Source organism: Salmo salar, chromosome ssa22, assembly GCF_905237065.1.
Source record: "Salmo salar chromosome ssa22, Ssal_v3.1, whole genome shotgun sequence".
Lineage (NCBI taxonomy): Eukaryota > Metazoa > Chordata > Actinopteri > Salmoniformes > Salmonidae > Salmo > Salmo salar.
Window position 1 is genome coordinate 49,545,147 of NC_059463.1, and position 17,558 is coordinate 49,562,704.

General features: G+C 42.9%; 1 protein-coding gene and 1 long non-coding RNA gene across 7 annotated transcripts in view; both read left to right on the top strand.

Annotated features, from left to right (window-relative positions):
- Positions 1-17,558, top strand: part of LOC106583657 (TOX high mobility group box family member 2) — a 232,898-nt gene that overhangs the window by 100,831 nt on the left and 114,509 nt on the right. The window lies entirely within an intron of this gene.
- Positions 343-2,522, top strand: LOC106583658 (uncharacterized). Its single transcript, XR_001323581.2, has 2 exons — positions 343-1,985; positions 2,335-2,522. It is a non-coding gene; the product is annotated as an uncharacterized lncRNA (long non-coding RNA).

The window sequence follows — 17,558 nt, forward strand, 5'->3', positions numbered from 1 at the left end:
CCCCACACCTCACCCCCTTACTCCCCACACCTCACCCCCATACTCCCCACACCTCACCCCCTTACTCCCCACACCTCACCCCCTTACTCCCCACACCTCACCCCCATACTCCCCACACCTCACCCCCTTACTCCCCACACCTCAACCCCTTACTCCCCACACCTCACCCCCTTACTCCCCACACCTCACCCCCTTACTCCCCACACCTCACCCCCTTACTCCCCACACCTCACCCCCATACTCCCCACACCTCACCCCCTTACTCCCCACACCTCACCCCCTTACTCCCTCCCCACACCTCACTCCCTTACTCCCCACACCTCACCCCCTTACTCCCCACACCTCACCCCCTTACTCCCCACACCTCACCCCCACAGGGACACAGTTAGTTCACAGTTCAACCCTACACTTTTCGACGGCCATAAAATGCCAGTGATGTGCCACCACGAGACTAGTTGGGTGGTTTTGTGGTCTTCAACCGGTAGCACCGCCACATCTTGTGTTTCTGTATGAAGTGACTGACGAAAACACGTTCCCCACAAGATATGGTACTGTGCAAAACACGTTCTACATCTCCCTATGGAGACGTGCATCAGGGCCTTCTCAATTCATCACAATGAATAAGTGTGGGGACCTGATCCTAGTTCAGCCACTATGGGCTCAGATCAGTTCTAGGATCTGTCTTCGGTCCCGCTTAAAATGACGTTCAGCTTATAAAGGCATTATAAATCCTTCATAAAGCTTTCATAAACACTACATAAATGTGTTACAAATCTTTGATAACCGTATGTCATACTTTATAATGGGTTCATAAATGTGGCATAACTGTGTGACATACAGTAACCACTAATGTCAAATGTGACATAACCCATTATGTCAAATAGGACATAAACCTATGGTTTATAAAGAGTGGCATAAGCACTGCTTAATAAATGCCTTGTAAATCATATTAAATTGAGGCTGTCATGCATCTTGGTACAGCATTGCAACACCAGGATATTGGGTTTGATTCCCGCGACCACCCATATGTAAAATATTTATTCACTCAGGACTCTAACTCGCTTTGGATAAAAGTGTCTGCTTAATTGTATATATTATATTATATTTCACTAATTTCTTAGATGGCTCAACCTCTTTCCCTCTTGGGTGCATAGTTAATATTGGACCTGACCTAAACTGTGTTTCAGGATGACACATTCTAAAATGCAGTCATGCAGAGCAAAAAACGTTGGTAGAGCCTTTTAAAATCTGATTAGAAAAAGTGCATACTTCAGTATTTTTTTTAATACTTTTTCTTAGTTTTCTTTTTCCAGGTTTCGGATTTCCCCCATTTTTTTCTTGTTTAGCCCATTTTTTCACACTTTTTTAATAGAAAAAAAACTAAATGTGATTTTCTTTGTTCAAGACAATGCTTTAAAAAATCAGGGGATGACTTTTGAGGTCTGGGATAAATTTAAGAAACTTCTTTTTTTGAGTGTAGTTACCCTTTAATTCAGTGAGCATGCCCTGGACTGAAGCGCACGTGATGTGATTCGGCCGCCAATGGAATGGGTGGAGTAAAAAGCCAGCAACACTGTATTATTCAGAGCCCCATGAAATGACACCATATACATTCTACAGACCCTACTGAGTACTCCCTACAATACTTTCTTGCTCTAAGCCAAAATGTAATCCATATACATTGACTCACATTGGGGCCATTTATTTGACACTGGAACATGATTTAAAACCCACATTTTATGCAAATGTCACTTAAATATGAACAAATATGAATCACTGTTAATGTTTAGAAAATTATTTTTAATATATCATGAATGGTTATTGTTGGCACTTTTCAACTATTAAGTGGGGCACTTTTATTTTGAAGAAAGAAAAAAAAACTGTGACCCGAAGTACTTTTTTAGTTTTGCTGACAAGATGCTGATCATGTGATGAGTTTGAAAACCAAATGCCCACTTGTGCTGCCACTGGACAGCAAAAAACAAGTAAGTTAACCATTATTTATTGTAATTTAAATTAGTTTGTAGTAGTTAGATTACAAACTGTAGCTACCTCAATCGTTATTTCAAGTAATTTCACAGCAATCGCTAGCTAGACAAAATTTTGCTAGCTAGCAGGCTCAGCTAAATGCAAATCCTCCTAGATACAGCCATTTCTCATAGTCACATCATGAGATTTATAAATGCAAGAGGAATATAATAATACGAATTGAATGGAGTTTCCCCATCTTCCCATTTAGAGTTTCTGGTGCAGCACAGAAATACCCTTATCCAGATGGTGGGACAAAGACATTTCCTAACAGACCTGCTAACTTTCTTTGTTGTTACCTTTAAGGTTGGAACCAACATGCAGTACCTCCAGCAGGAAGAGAGGCAAGAACCATTTGTCCTCCAGCTCAGGGACAAGCTATACTGTTCACAGCCCTGTATAATGTTCAATGTAATTGCATTGCTGGACTTTTTGACACTTAATGTATATGTATTGTTTTAAAAAAGTACAAATAAAGGAAGAAAAAAAACATGTCTTTAATCTTTATTTGTTTTAGCTGTTAGTGATAATTCACTAAGTGGTTTTTTGTGTGTTTACATCATTAAGCCTTTATGTATGTGTTATATATGACCAAAGGGTTCTGACTTTATAGTAAGTACGGTGTCATATGATACAAGGCATTTATGTATGTGTTATATATGACCAAAGGGGTCTGACTTTATAGTAAGTACGGTGTCATATGATACAAGGCATTTATGTATGTGTTATATATGACCAAAGGGGAATGACTTTAAATGAAGTACAGCGTCATGCGATATAGAGTCTTTATGGATGTGTTATGAATATTCGAAGGTGTCTCACTTGAAAGTAAGTACTACAGGACACTACATAAAGTGTCAATAAATAGGTTATTAACATTCTGTTGATTCATAAAGGTTCTCTCATGATCCACATGTTATTGTAGGGCGTTTATTGGTGTTTAAATGGGTTGATGGACCTGCAAAGCCTGCACTTGTGTGTGTGTGTGTGTGTGTGTGTGTGTGTGTGTGTGTGTGTGTGTGTGTGTGTGTGTGTGTGTGTGTGTGTGTGTGTGTGTGTGTGTGCGTGTGTGTGTGTGTGCGTGCGTGTGTGTGTCAGAGCCCAGTTGATTTGGAGTAGTCCAACTTGAGACCACCACACCAGGTATTCCATTTCTGTTCCCATGCTGGAGACCAGGGCTTGATTATCACTTGTTACAATGGTGCCAACATGTTGTGGCTGATCTTTCAGCGGGGGAGTCGGTGAATGTTTCAAAGATTTAACTGGGCCCAGCACCACGTGGTATGGCTCGTTTTTGTTGTGTGCATGTTTGTGTACTGAGGAACATGCAACTTGGTTACAGAAGAAAGATACTTTCAATTTCTTTAGGTTGGGGGCTTTCATCAAGGTAAGTGTTTCTTGGTGTAATGTCGTCACCAGGGGTGTGGATGAGGTATCTGGCATGACCACCATTTGCCTCATGCAGCGCAAAACATCTCCTTCGCATAGAGTTGATCAGGCTGTTGATTGTGGCTTGTGGAATGTTGTCCCACTCCTCTTCAATGGCTGTGGGAAGTTGCTGGATATTTGTGGGAACTGGAACACGCTGTCGAACACGTCAATCCAGAGCATCCAAAACATTCTCAATGGTGAGTATGCAGGCCATGGAAGTACTGGGACATTTTCAGCTTCCTGGAATTGTGTACAGATCCTTGCGACATGGGGCCGTGCCTCAGGATCTCATCACGGTATCTCTGTGCGTTCAAATTGCCATCGATAAAATACAATTGTCCATAGCGTATGCCTGCCCATACCATAACCCCACCGCCACCATGGAGCACTCTGTTCACAAAATTCACATCAGCAAAACGCTCACACACACAACGCCATACACTTGGTCTGCGGCGATGAGGCCGGTTGGACGTACTGCCAAATTCTTTAAAACGACGTTGGAGAGCTGGCAACAGCTCTGGTGGACATTCCTGCAGTTAGCATGCCAATTACACACTCCCTCAAAATCTGTGGCATTGTGTTGTATGACAAAACTGCACATTTTAGAGTGGCCTTCTATTGTCTCCAGCACAAGGTGTGTAATGATCATGCTGTTTAATCAGCTTCTTGATATGCCACACCTGTCAGGTGGATGGATTATCTTGGTAAAGGAGAAATGCTAATAGTGATGTAAACAAATTTGTGCACAAAATGTTAGAGAAATAAGCTTTTTGTGCATATGGAACATGTCTGGGATCTTTTATTTCAGCTCACTTACATGTTGCGTTTATATTTTTGTTCAGTGTGTAATCATTGGGAATGTGGTTCCTCGCTCTGTAGCTACAATTGACAGGTGAACTGCGGTTGAGAAATGAAAAGTTCCAAAATGCTATATCCACCAATTTTTCCCATTTGTGTTTTTTCATCAGTAATGATTGCTTATGGGTACCTTCATGTCTCTTTCTAAGAGACTTGTTCCCATTATATACAAAAAAAAATCATAATTAAAATCGAAGTCAATTGCTTTCTTTTATCCATTTAACATAAGAACAATGGATAAGAGAGATTTTAATTTCATATGTCTTCCACACTCAATCCATGCAAACTTTTCTTTCTGAATTATCTCTCTCAGCCCTGCTTCAGGGTTCAATGGGGAACAGTGCAATATTGTTGGTGGGCTCCTTTTTTAATTACAATAGAGATTCTATTGATGTTTCCAACCACATGTCCTAAATAATTTATCAAGCAGAAGACTGCTAACAAAGCATTTCTACGAAACCCATCTGGTTTCAGGGCTAAGGACCATACGTTATCTAAAGTGAATATTGTAAATGGTGCTCTGCGGAGAGCCCACGTACAAATCATCCAAATGAGCTACTTGTCAGGGAGGCTGGAGGTAGTAAAGATATATATCCACTTTCATTCGACTCTGTCGCTAGAATTAAACTGTACATGCTAAATCTGCACGTCAAGGTTATTTATAAAATGGAAGGGAGTGAGGGACACAGGAAACGTTTCATAAACTTTCAAATAGTGGTGATTTCAAAAGCCGATAGGCTACACACAGCCGATAGGCTACAGACAGCCGATAGGCTACACACAGCCGATAGGCTACAGACAGCCGATAGGCTACACACAGCCGATAGGCTACACACAGCCGATAGCCTACACACAGCCGATAGGCTACAGACAGACGATAGGCTACAGACAGACGGTTGCCTACAGACAGACGGTTGCCTACAGACAGACGGTTGCCTACAGACAGCCGGTAGCCTACACACAGCCGATAGCCTACAGACAGACGGTTGCCTACAGACAGACGATAGGCTACACACAGCCGATAGGCTACAGACAGATAATAGGCTACAGACAGACGATAAGCTACAGACAGCCGATAAGCTACACACAGCCGATAAGCTACACACAGCCGATAGGCTACACACAGCCGATAGCCTACAGACAGACGATAGGCTACAGACAGACGATAGGCTACAGACAGACGATAGGCTACAGACAGACGGTAGCCTGCAGACAGACAATAGGCTACAGACAGACGATAGGCTACAGACAGACGATAGGCTACAGACAGACGATAGCCTACAGACAGACGGTTGCCTACAGACAGACGGTAGCCTACAGACAGCCGATAGCCTACAGACAGACAATAGCCTACAGACAGACGGTTGCCTACAGACAGACGGTAGCCTACAGACAGACGGTAGCCTACAGACAGACAATAGGCTACAGACAGACGGTTGCCTACAGACAGACGATAGCCTACAGACAGCCGATAGCCTACAGACAGACGATAGCCTACAGACAGACGATAGCCTACAGACAGACAATAGGCTACAGACAGACGATAGGCTACAGACAGACGATAGCCTACAGACAGCCGATAGCCTACAGACAGACAATAGGCTACAGACAGACGGTTGCCTACAGACAGACGGTAGCCTACACACAGCCGATAGCCTACAGACAGCCGATAGCCTACAGACAGCCGATAGCCTACAGACAGACGATAGCCTACAGACAGACGATAGCCTACAGACAGACGGTAGCCTGCAGACAGACGGTAGCCTACAGACAGACGGTAGCCTACAGACAGACGGTAGGCTACAGACAGACAGTTGCCTACAGACAGACGATAGCCTACAGACAGACGATAGCCTACAGACAGACGGTAGCCTACAGACAGACGGTTGCCTACAGACAGCCGGTTGCCTACAGACAGACGATAGCCTACAGACAGCCGATAGCCTACAGACAGACGATAGCCTACAGACAGACGATAGCCTACAGACAGACAATAGGCTACACACAGCTGATAGCCTACAGACAGATTCAACAGCCGATAGCCTACAGACAGATGATAGCCTACAGACAGACAATAGCCTACACGCAGCCGATAGCCTACAGACAGATTCAACAGCCGATAGCCTACAGACAACTGATAGGATCTCAGATTTTATAAAAGCATTCCACGATACACCATCATTTACTTTTATTCACATGTAGAGTTATTCAAATGAAAGAGCCTTTTTGTCTGTTACTTCTTCCTGTGAAGTATTGCTACCAAACTGTAACTGCATGGAGAGTGCAACCACTTAACAGTGTGAAGGAAACCAGAAGTTTTTCCATTGTACTTATCAGGTGCTGAGTTAAAAGCAGTACTGTCAGGTTGCAGTAAGTTTGCAGCCATGTTCATTTCCCCTCCTCGCTATCTCTATATCTCTCTCTCTCTACCAGGGGTTCAGTTAAAACTAGGTTCTGCGCTGCTTCCGCCCTCCCCCTCAACCCCTTTCAGCCAAAATAACCTCACTCAACTCCACTCGTGCTCTTCCCCTTTCTCCTTCCTGTCAAGGTGCACAGAGCCCCCCCACCTCCCTACTCCTCCTCCACCCCCCCATCCCCCTTTCTTATTTTTTAAGTATTTTTCATCATAAACCTGTCGTTCTTGTTTTTTGAAGACCTCAGCAGGAGGGCATGACCTTAGTGTTGGATTGTGTTGCTGACCTTACTAGAGACATGACCTTCACCTAGCGAAGACCTGTTGTTGTGTTTACTAGAGACATGCCCTTCACCTAGCGAAGACCTGTTGTTGTCCTTACTAGAGACATGCCCTTCACCTAGCGAAGACCTGTTGTTGTACTTACTAGAGCCATGACCTTCACCTAGCGAAGACCTGTTGTTGTCCTTACTAGAGACATGATCTTCACCTAGCGAAGACCTGTTGTTGTCCTTACTAGAGACATGACCTTCACCTAGCGAAGACCTGTTGTTGTCCTTACTAGAGACATGACCTTCACCTAGCGAAGACCTGTTGTTGTCCTTACTAGAAACATGACCTTGACCTAGCGAAGACCTGTTGTTGTCCTTACTAGAAACATGACCTTGACCTAGCGAATACCTGTTGTTATCCTTACTAGAAACACACAATACTGCAGTGTCACCTACGAGTTGCCCAAGGTGGTTCGTTGTGTTCATTTTGTAAAATAGTTGAACTAAGCTCATGAGGCATTTATTTATAGGCATTTATATTCTTTAGGAATCAATTAGGATTAAGCTTATGTCCAAAAAATATATGTACCAATCCTAGATTTCCCCTGAAAGAAAATCACTGAGGATGACAGAGACCTACAATAACAGAAACAACAGTCAAAATAACTTTGAACTTTGAAAGCTGTGAAAATACTGTACTTACTTAATGTATAGGACTTAATGGGGTTGAACACAATTTATTCACAGTATGTCTTAAAGAACGGCAAATGAAAGAGGCATCATAAGGAATTTGGAATAAGTCACAGTTATGGATGGGGGAGAACAGAAACTGCAACACAGAAGTCTTGAAGGAGAAGTTAAGTATTTTATAACTTATAGTTAGATGGTTCTTCCCCCTTGAAAGTAGCTAGCTGTGGCTAATGTTTATAGTGGCTGTTTAAAGAAAAAACAAACCATGGATTACAGATTCTCCTGGACCATAGACTAATTTCAGGGTAAGGAATCATTTAACATAAAGTTGTAAAATAGTGAACATCCCCCTTTAAAGCCTGTAGAACAGCACACTGTATTGACCACTAGCTAGTCGGATTGGCCAACAACCCTTATCTAATGGAAGCAGAGACTGTACTGTTGTAGCCATGGGATCTACTTTTATGGGCCTCCACAGCATGTGCCTTCATCCCAAATGCTACCCTATTCACTACCAGTGGTGGAAAAAGTACTCAATTGTCATACTTGAGTAAAAGTAAAGATACCTTAAAAGAAAATGACTCAAGTAAAAGTGAAAGTCACCCAGTAAAATACTAATCACTCCTCTTTCATCCCAGCTGCCAAACTAACCCTGATTCAGATGACCATCCTACACATGCTAGATTACGGAGACATAATTTATAGATCAGCAGGTAAGGGTGCTCTCGAGCGGCTAGATGTTCTTTGCCATTTGGCCATCAGATTTGCCACCAATGCTCCTTATAGGACACATCACTGCACTCTATACTCCTCTGTAAACCGGTCATCTCTGTATACCCGTCGCAAGACCCACTGGTTGATGCTTATTTATAAAACCCTCTTAGGCCTCACTCCCCCCTATCTGAGATACCTACTGCAGCCCTCATCCTCCACATAAAACACCCGTTCTGCCAGTCACATTCTGTTAAAGGTCCCCAAAGCACACACATCCCTGGGTCCCTCATCTTTTCAGTTCGCTGCAGCTAGCGATTGGAACGAGCTGCAACAAACACTCAAACTGGACAGTTTTATCTCAATCTCTTCATTCAAAGACTCAGTCATGGACACTCTTACTGACAGTTGTGGCTGCTTTGCGTGATGAATTGTTGTCTCTACCTTCTTGACCTTTGTGCTGTTGTCTGTGCCCAATAATGTTTGTACCATGTTTTGTGCTGCTACCATATTGTGTTGCTACCATGTTGTTGTCATGTTGTGTTGCTACCATGCTGTGTTGTCATGTGTTGCTGCCTTGCTATGTTGTTGTCTTGGGTCTCTCTTTATGTAGTGTTGTGTTGTCTCTCTTGTTGTGATGTGTGTTTTGTCCTGTATTTATGTTATTTTTTTTATATATATTTTTTTTTAATCCCAGCCCCCGTCCCCGCAGGAGGTCTTTTGCCTTTTGGTAGGCCGTCATTGTAAATAACAATTTGTTCTGAACTGACTTGCCTAGTTCAATAAAGGTTAAATTAATGAATTAATTAAATAAATACAAATAAAATTGAGTAAAAGTCTAAAAGTATTTGGTTTTAATTGTACTTAACAAAAGTACAAGTATAAATCATTTAAAATGTCTTATATTAAGCAAACAAGACAACACGATGTTCTTGTTTTTTTAATTTACGGATAGCCAAGGGCACAGCTTAAGACTCAGACAAAATTCCCAAACCAAGCATTTGTGTTTAGTGAGTCTGCCAGATCAGAGGCAGTAGGGATGACCAGGGATGTTCTCTTGATAAGTGTGTGAATTAAACAATTGTCCTGCCCTGTTAAGCATTCAACATGTAACCAGTACTTTTGGGTGTCAGGGAAAATGTAAGGAGTAAAAAGTATTTTTACTTAAGTACTTTACACCACTGTTCACTACTTAGTGCACTACTTTTGACCAGGGCCCATATAGGGAATAGAGCGCCATTTGGGACTTAGAATGGGCCTCTGCCTCAACACAGTAAACAATGCAACATACATGGCCATTGTTTCTCTGTTCTGGGTATGTTACCATAGCCACTGTCTGGTGGTGTTGTTGTTGTCCTCGTAGCTTTTCCAACTCTGACATGATATATGGTAAAGGACTCAATGTCTCCAACTGGGATGACAGGTTATTTTTTCTCTCCTTCTTTCTTTTCCTGGTTGATTTGGAGAGCTTGCATATTCAATTATGTAGAGAGTGAGAGATGGAGTGTGCTCTGACTGCCATATTAATATTGCATGAGCACTATTCTATACAGGATATCTGAGAGACCGCCTATTAGAGCTATCCCAGGAAGAATACCATACGTAGTGTGTGTGTTTGTGTGTGAGACAGAGAGTGTGTGTTTGTGTGTGTGTGCGCGTCTGTATGTGCGTGTGTGTGTGTGTGTGTGTGTGTGTGTGTGTGTGTGTGTGTGTGTGTGGTGATTCAATGGAGGTGGTGGTTATAATGAATGTTTTTCAGATTTAATTTGGTGTCAATAATAAGAGTGAGTCATTTGTTCAATATTGTAGTGTTTGTTTATCTCAATGTATTTTAGATTGCACATCCAATTTGTTTCCAATTGCAGCATGAGTGATACTCTGTGGTAATTGTGCTAAGAATGGAAATGGTAAACTAAACAAACTACTAAACATGCAAACCGTTACTATCTGTAAATAAGTGAACAGAGGGAAGTTTTTTTTTCTCTCTCCATGCGAATCGGTAGAACCAAAACAATCTTGTTATAGATCATAAAATAATTACGCTGTAACCATAACAATGACGGGATGACAGAATTTCGCACAACATCATTATATTTGCTGGTTGACTTCAATGGTATATATACAGTAGTTGTCAACACTACAGGTCTCATTGCATTGGTTAAGACAATTCCTCAGAGTTTTCTTGGGGTTTGGCAAAAATGGGGAGGTTTTAGTGGCTGTTATGGGGATAATACTGAACTGGCTTCTGTAGCTTAGCATTGCGTCACACCAGACCTGGGTTCAAATACAATGTGCAATCATTTGATATACTTTATCTGTGCTTGCTTCTCTTAATGGAACAGTAAAATAATCCCAAAACTGCAAACCCCACCCATCCAGCACTCCAGACAGGCTAGAGCAAAGGCTCACAGTAATTTAAAGATTTCGAATAGTAATTGAACCCAGGCCTGTATCACACAGAATGCACCACAGTGCTTTAAAGAGATCCCAACGCCACAGTAAGACACATTAAACTGGCTAGTGGAAGCTAGCGGAAGCTAGCAGAAGAGCCATACCAGTGTTCCCAGTCAATTCCCCCTAGTAGAGCCAGCCAGACATCTGAACACCAACACAGTAGGCTACAGAGAGGCTGGTGTTCTAGGCTGGCTGCCTAACAAGCCCTTCAATGACCTTACATCACCAGCTGGATTTTTTAAAGAAGTCTAAGCGTGACTCTCTTCAGTAATATCATCGCTCACGTCTCAAAGACTCTGGATAAAGGCCCACTTTCCTTTGCTGAAATGTAACAAATGTGTGAGAAAAACCCCCACATCACAGCCAAAACCATGCATCCAAGAGAGAGGGAGATGGAGAAGGAGAGAGAGAGAGAGAGAGAGAGAGAGAGAGAGAGAGAGAGAGAGAGAGAGAGAGAGACATTGGGGGAGGGGGGATATGGAGAGATAGAGAGAAGTGGAGAGATGGATAGAAAGAGAGAGAGGGGGAGAGATGGATAGAAATAGAGAGGAGAGCCAGGATAGGCAGAGATGGATGGATGCATATAAAGAGAGAGACAGAGAAGGAGAGATTAGAGAGGATAGAGGGAGAGATAGAAAGAGAGAGAGAGAGATGAGAGACCCAACACCTCCTCCTCTGCCAGATGTATTAATGTAGTCGGCTTTCTCTTAAATTCAAACGGCAAGAAAAGGAGAGACAGAGCGAAAAGGAAAAGCAGCAAGCCCTAGCTTTAGAAAGAAAGAGAAAATACCTGCCATCTATCTATTAGTGATCTGTAAATATTACATGAGCTCCACATTCGCTCACTTGTTTGGTATTATTTCCACAGGATGGGTGTATTATTTTAGAAACTGTGCCTTGTTTATCGCGATATATGACCTAGTTCCAGGCAGCCAACTCTCTCTCTCTCCATATCTCTGTCTCCCCTCCCTCTCCCTCTCATTCTCTCTCTCTCACTCTCTCTCTCACTCTCTCTCTCACTCTTTCTCTCTCTCTCTCTCTCTCTCTCTCTCTCTCTCTCTCTCTCTCTCTCTCTCTCTCTCTCACTATCACTATCAGTGAGATCTCAAATGGCTGTCCCTGCTGAACAATTGCAACACAAAAGAAACCCAAATGGAGATGTTTGTAGAAAACAACATGTGTGTAATTAAGGCTTAACGAGCCCTTGTCAGGGTGGAATGTGCAATTAGATTGATAATAGAACATTGCGCCTGAATGCCAGGCCGTAATGGCTGCTGGATGAGAAGTAAGCAGCACTGCTGCTGCAGTGACAGTAGAATTATGGGGCCTATTGACAAGAGAGGGAAGAGAGTACAGTACTGTTGGACACATTTCTATGTAAATGTAGGGGTGTTGGCTAGGCAAGAGTGCTATGTATGTGTGGAGAAAGGTAGTGCAGAACAGTGTTGTACAGCATAAGGCTTGAAATGAGTGTACAGTGCTTTGGAAAACTGGTGCAGCTGTAGAGAGGGTGGGACAGTTCAGTTGTAGACCGTAAAAACCTACTGTGCATTTTGATGAAACAGTAGGTTTTTGAATAATTTATTTTCATTATTTTGTTTGTGATATTTGTTGGTGTTTTCCAATGATTTATATATACACTTGATGGTGGCAGAGGGCACTGTTTTGAAGCCACGGCACCTCCATCTGGCCACTCCCCCAACATTGTAAAAAATATTTTGGAAGCTGTAGAAAATAATTTATTTATGTCTACATTTGTTTTTGTCACATTAATTCTATTACAGACACATTAATGCATGTGTGAGCTAAACATACAAAAAATGTATTCAAAAATATCTAAAAACATTTTGCTTAAAGTGTAATTTTTTTAAAGTTCTAGTTACTGTTACTGTCCCCAATACAACAACAAAATGACTGTAATACTTGTAATTTTATCCTTGAAACATTTATTTGAAATACTGTAGAATTCCATTTATTGCTTGGAGGACTGCTCCTTCTGGCGAGTGCCAATATGGCCGACCGGTGGCTCAAAGCCTCTCACTGGCCAATACATAGCATCAGCAGTCCAGGCTTTATGTACATCATTGGTGTTTTCATGTACCGTCATTTGCATTTTGTGCATTAACATTCCACACATCATAATTATTTTTCATGGTTGAATATTAGACATGTAACATAATTATTTATAAAAAGCATCAAAGCCACTCAAGCAAAAGAACAGGTATCTCTGTAACTTTTCCTTTTTTAAAATCTTTTATTTTCTCTCAATGACCTCATGACATTTTTCCACTTGAGTTTTCGGAAATTGAGCTTTGCCTTGTAGGCGGATCAGAACAACGAACAAAATACTGTTTTGCTATTTCTGAATTGCTTGACTACTCCCTTGAAGGGAGAGAGAGCCTTTGTTGCCTTCCTTTGGGACTTCCCTCGAAAGGGTTGTAATGTGCCTCGCATTATATAATGCAAGCTGATTTAATATATTTAATGGAATCCACAGACTTGGCTTGTGTTCCAAATGGCACCCTATTCCCTTTAATGCACTACGTTTGACCAGGGACTATATAGGACATAGGGTGCCATTGGGACGAAGCCTTTATATCAAGAGACCAGTCTTACACAGTTCTGTCATGATGACCCCAACTGCTTAAATAAATGAAACACTCAATATACCTCAAAAAGTGGATTGCTATGCACTTGATTGAAGTACAAGTGAGACTAAGTTTGAGACAAATTTTGACTGCCTGACCACGCAGGCAGTCAAGTTGATTCTCATTTGCGCTATTTGTGCATATTACATTTTTATGGTAATCCTGTTTCAAAATGTATTTTCAATTCCACCTGGTTCATTATTCTGTGTTATGTATAGTAGGGGGTTTCAAGGTTGATGATGTGTTAGCTTTGTTTTCATTGTTTCCAAGGCGAGCACAATGGCGTGATTGTGCTCGGCCATCTGTAACTCGACACCTACCTAGGGCATTGGTCAGAAGTGAGATGTGCGTGCATTTTGCTTGGCGAGCCATGGGTTTCAACCCCAGCCCCAAGTGTAATCCAGTAGATCACCAAACCCAGTCAATCACACCCGTTCACATGGATCACATGTAGTCCAGTTCAAGGATTTTTGAAAAATCCTAATTTTCCACATAAAGGGGATTCTTTTTTATTCTTTCTTGTATTATTTTAAATATCGCTCTCATTATGAGCCAGTCTAGGTGTCATTATGAGCAAGTCGAGGTGTCGTTATGAGCCGAGCCAGTCGAGGTGTCGTTATGAGCCAGTCGAGGTGTCGTTATGAGCCGAGCCAGTCGAGGTGTCATTATGAGCCAGTCGAGGTGTCATTATGAGCCGAGCCAGTCGAGATGTCATTATGAGCCGAGCCAGTCGAGGTGTCATTATGAGCCAGTCGAGGTGTCGTTATGAGCCGAGCCAGTCGAGGTGTCATTATGAGCCAGTCGAGGTGTCATTATGAGCCGAGCCAGTCGAAGCGTCATTATGAGCCAGTCTAGGTGTCATTATGAGCCAGTCGAGGTGTCTTTATGAGCCGAGCCAGTCGACGCGTCATTATGAGCCGAGCCAGTCGAGATGTCATTATGAGCCAGTCGAGGTGTCTTTATGAGCCGAGCCAGTCGAAGCGTCATTATGAGCCGAGCCAGTCGAGGTGTCATTATGAGCTGAGCCAGTCGAGGTGTCATTATGAGCCGAGCCAGTCGAGGTGTCATTATGAGCCAGTCGAGGTGTCATTATGAGCCGAGCCAGTCGAGGTGTCTTTATGAGCCGAGCCAGTCGAGGTGTCATTATGAGCCAGTCGAGGTGTCGTTATGAGCCGAGCCAGTCGAGGTGTCATTATGAGCCAGTCGAGGTGTCATTATGAGCCGAGCCAGTCGAGGTGTCATTATGAGCCGAGCCAGTCGAGGTGTCTTTATGAGCCAGTCGAGGCGTCATTATGAGCCAGTCGAGGTGTCTTTATGAGCCGAGCCAGTCGAGGTGCCATTATGAGCCGAGCCAGTCGAGGTGTCATTATGAGCCAGTCGAAGCGTCATTATGAGCCAGTCGAGGTGTCATTATGAGCCAGTCGAGGTGTCTTTATGAGCCGAGCCATTCGAGGTGTCATTATGAGCCAGTCGAGGTGTCGTTATGAGCCGAGCCAGTCGAAGCGTCATTATGAGCCAGTCGAGGTGTCATTATGAGCCGAGCCAGTCGAGGTGCCATTATGAGCCAGTCGAGGTGTCATTATGAGCCAGTCGAGGTGTCATTATGAGCCAGTCGAGGTGTCTTTATGAGCCGGGCCAGTCGAAGCGTCATTTGAGGATTGACCGGCCTTTCGAAAAACCCTCCATGTGACTGACAAGACAATAAAAAATAGCAATAAACCTAGATGAATATTACATCACATCACTGATTGGAGCAATTAAGCTCATTATTCAAGAGAGAATGAGCGTCTCCCGGGGATCCATTCGACCACATGGTTAAACACAGTCCTTATGCAGCTATTTCTCCCGTTTCTCAGTGCTTTACAAGCGCACGCACGATTTGTGTTTGTCTCTCTCTCATTTTAATGTTTTTCATCGGAGGGTTTTCAGCTGGTCCAATTAATTTATTTTTCAGTCGATAAAGAAACAATTATGTTCCTCCTCTGCAGAGTTTGATGTAATGAAGACCATACATCATCTGTATAGAGTTATGGCCTGGATAAATGGGCTGGAGTAGATATGGGTTCAAATACTATTTGAAATCTTTCAAACACTCTTAGTGATTACTTTAGCCTGTCTGGAGTGCCAGATGGGCAGGGTTGCACTGTTGTGACTGTTCTATTGGTTTCATTGCACCAGGCAAGCTAATCAAGCCCAGATACATTTTTTTCAAATATACTGAACAAAAATAGCTGACCTGAAATAAAAGATCCCAGAAAAGTTCCATAAGTACTAAAAGCTTATTTTTCTCAAATTCTGTGCACAAATTTGCTTAAATCATTGTTAGTGAGCATTTCTCCTTTGCCAAAATAATCCATCCACCTGACAGGTGTGGCATATAAAGAAGCTGATTAAACAGCATGATCATTACACAGGTGCACTTTGTGCTGGGGACAATAAAAGGCCACTCTAAAATGTCCAGGTTTGTCACACAACACAATGCCACAGAAATCTCAAGTTTTGAGGGAGCAGTTGGCATTCTGACTGCAGAAATGTCCACCAGAGCTGAATTTTTCTGTACCATAAGCCCCCTCTAATGTCGTTTTAGAGAATTTGGCCGTATGTCCAACCGGCCTCACAACCGCAGACCATGTGTAACCACGCCAGCCCAGGACCTCCACATCTGGCTTCTTCACCTGCGGGATCGTCTGAGACCAGACACCCGTAGAGCTGATGAAACTATGGGTTTGCACAACCAAAGAATTTCTTCACAAACTGTCAGAAACCGTCTCATTGAAGCGCATCTGTGTGCTCGTCGTCCTCACCAGGGTATTGACCTGACTGCAGTTTGGCATCGTAACCGACTTCAGTGGGCAAATGCTCACCTTCAATGGCCACTGGGGAAGTGTGCTCTTCATGGATAAATCACGGTTTCAACTGCCGTCATGTGGGCGAGCGATTTGCTGATGTCAACGTTGTGAACAGAGGGCCCCATGTTGGCGGTGGGGTTATGGTTTGGGCAGGTAGGCATCAGCTACGGACAACAAACACAACTGCATTTAATCGATGGAAATTTGAATGCATAGAGATACCGTGACGAGATCCTGAGGTCCATTGTCAGGTCATTCATCCACCACCATCATCCCATGTTTCAACATGATAATGCATGGCCCCATGTCACAAGGATCTGTACACAATTCCTGGAAGCTGTAAATGTCCCAGTTCTTCCATGGCCTGCATACTCACCAGACATGTCACCTATTGAGCATGTTTGGGATGTTCTGGTTCGATGTGTACGACAGTGTAGTCCAGTTCCCACCAATATCCAGCAACTCCACACAGCCATTGAAGAGGAGTGGGACAACATTCCACAGGACACAATCAACAGCCTGATCAACTCTATGCAAATGAGATGTCTCTCGCTGCATGAGGCAAATGGTGGTCATGCCAGATACTGACTGGTTTTCTGATCCACGCCCATACTTTTCTTTTAAGGTATCTGTTACCAACAGATGCATATCTGTATCCCCAGTCATGTGGAATCCAAAGATTATGGCCTGGTGAATTTATTACAATTGACTGATTTCCCTATATGAACTGCAACTCAGTAAAATCTTTGAAATTGTTGCATGTTGCGTTTACATTTTAGTTCACTGTAGTATTTGAACTCAGATCTGAGGTGGAATGGGTATGGCAGTTGATGTTTGAACATGAACATGGACGGTCATATTTATGATCTTTATTGGGCTTTGTCTTTGTTGAAGAGGACAGGCGTTGTTGCATTGGAGACACACCCAGATGTGTGGCTACACATATACAGTACACATATATGCACACACACTAACACCTATAGAAGGGCAAACAGAACATACATTAGAACAAACATACAGCACACCCACACATGAACACACACAGTAGAACAAACACACTGTAGAAGGAACACACACAAACACAGTCAACCAATCCATATCTGCTCAGACAACCATCCTCTCAGACCTTCAGTGGTGTCTGCCAGCCTCTGAATTCTCTAATGACCAGTGTCCTGACACAGGTATTTTGACTGCTGCCTGTTTC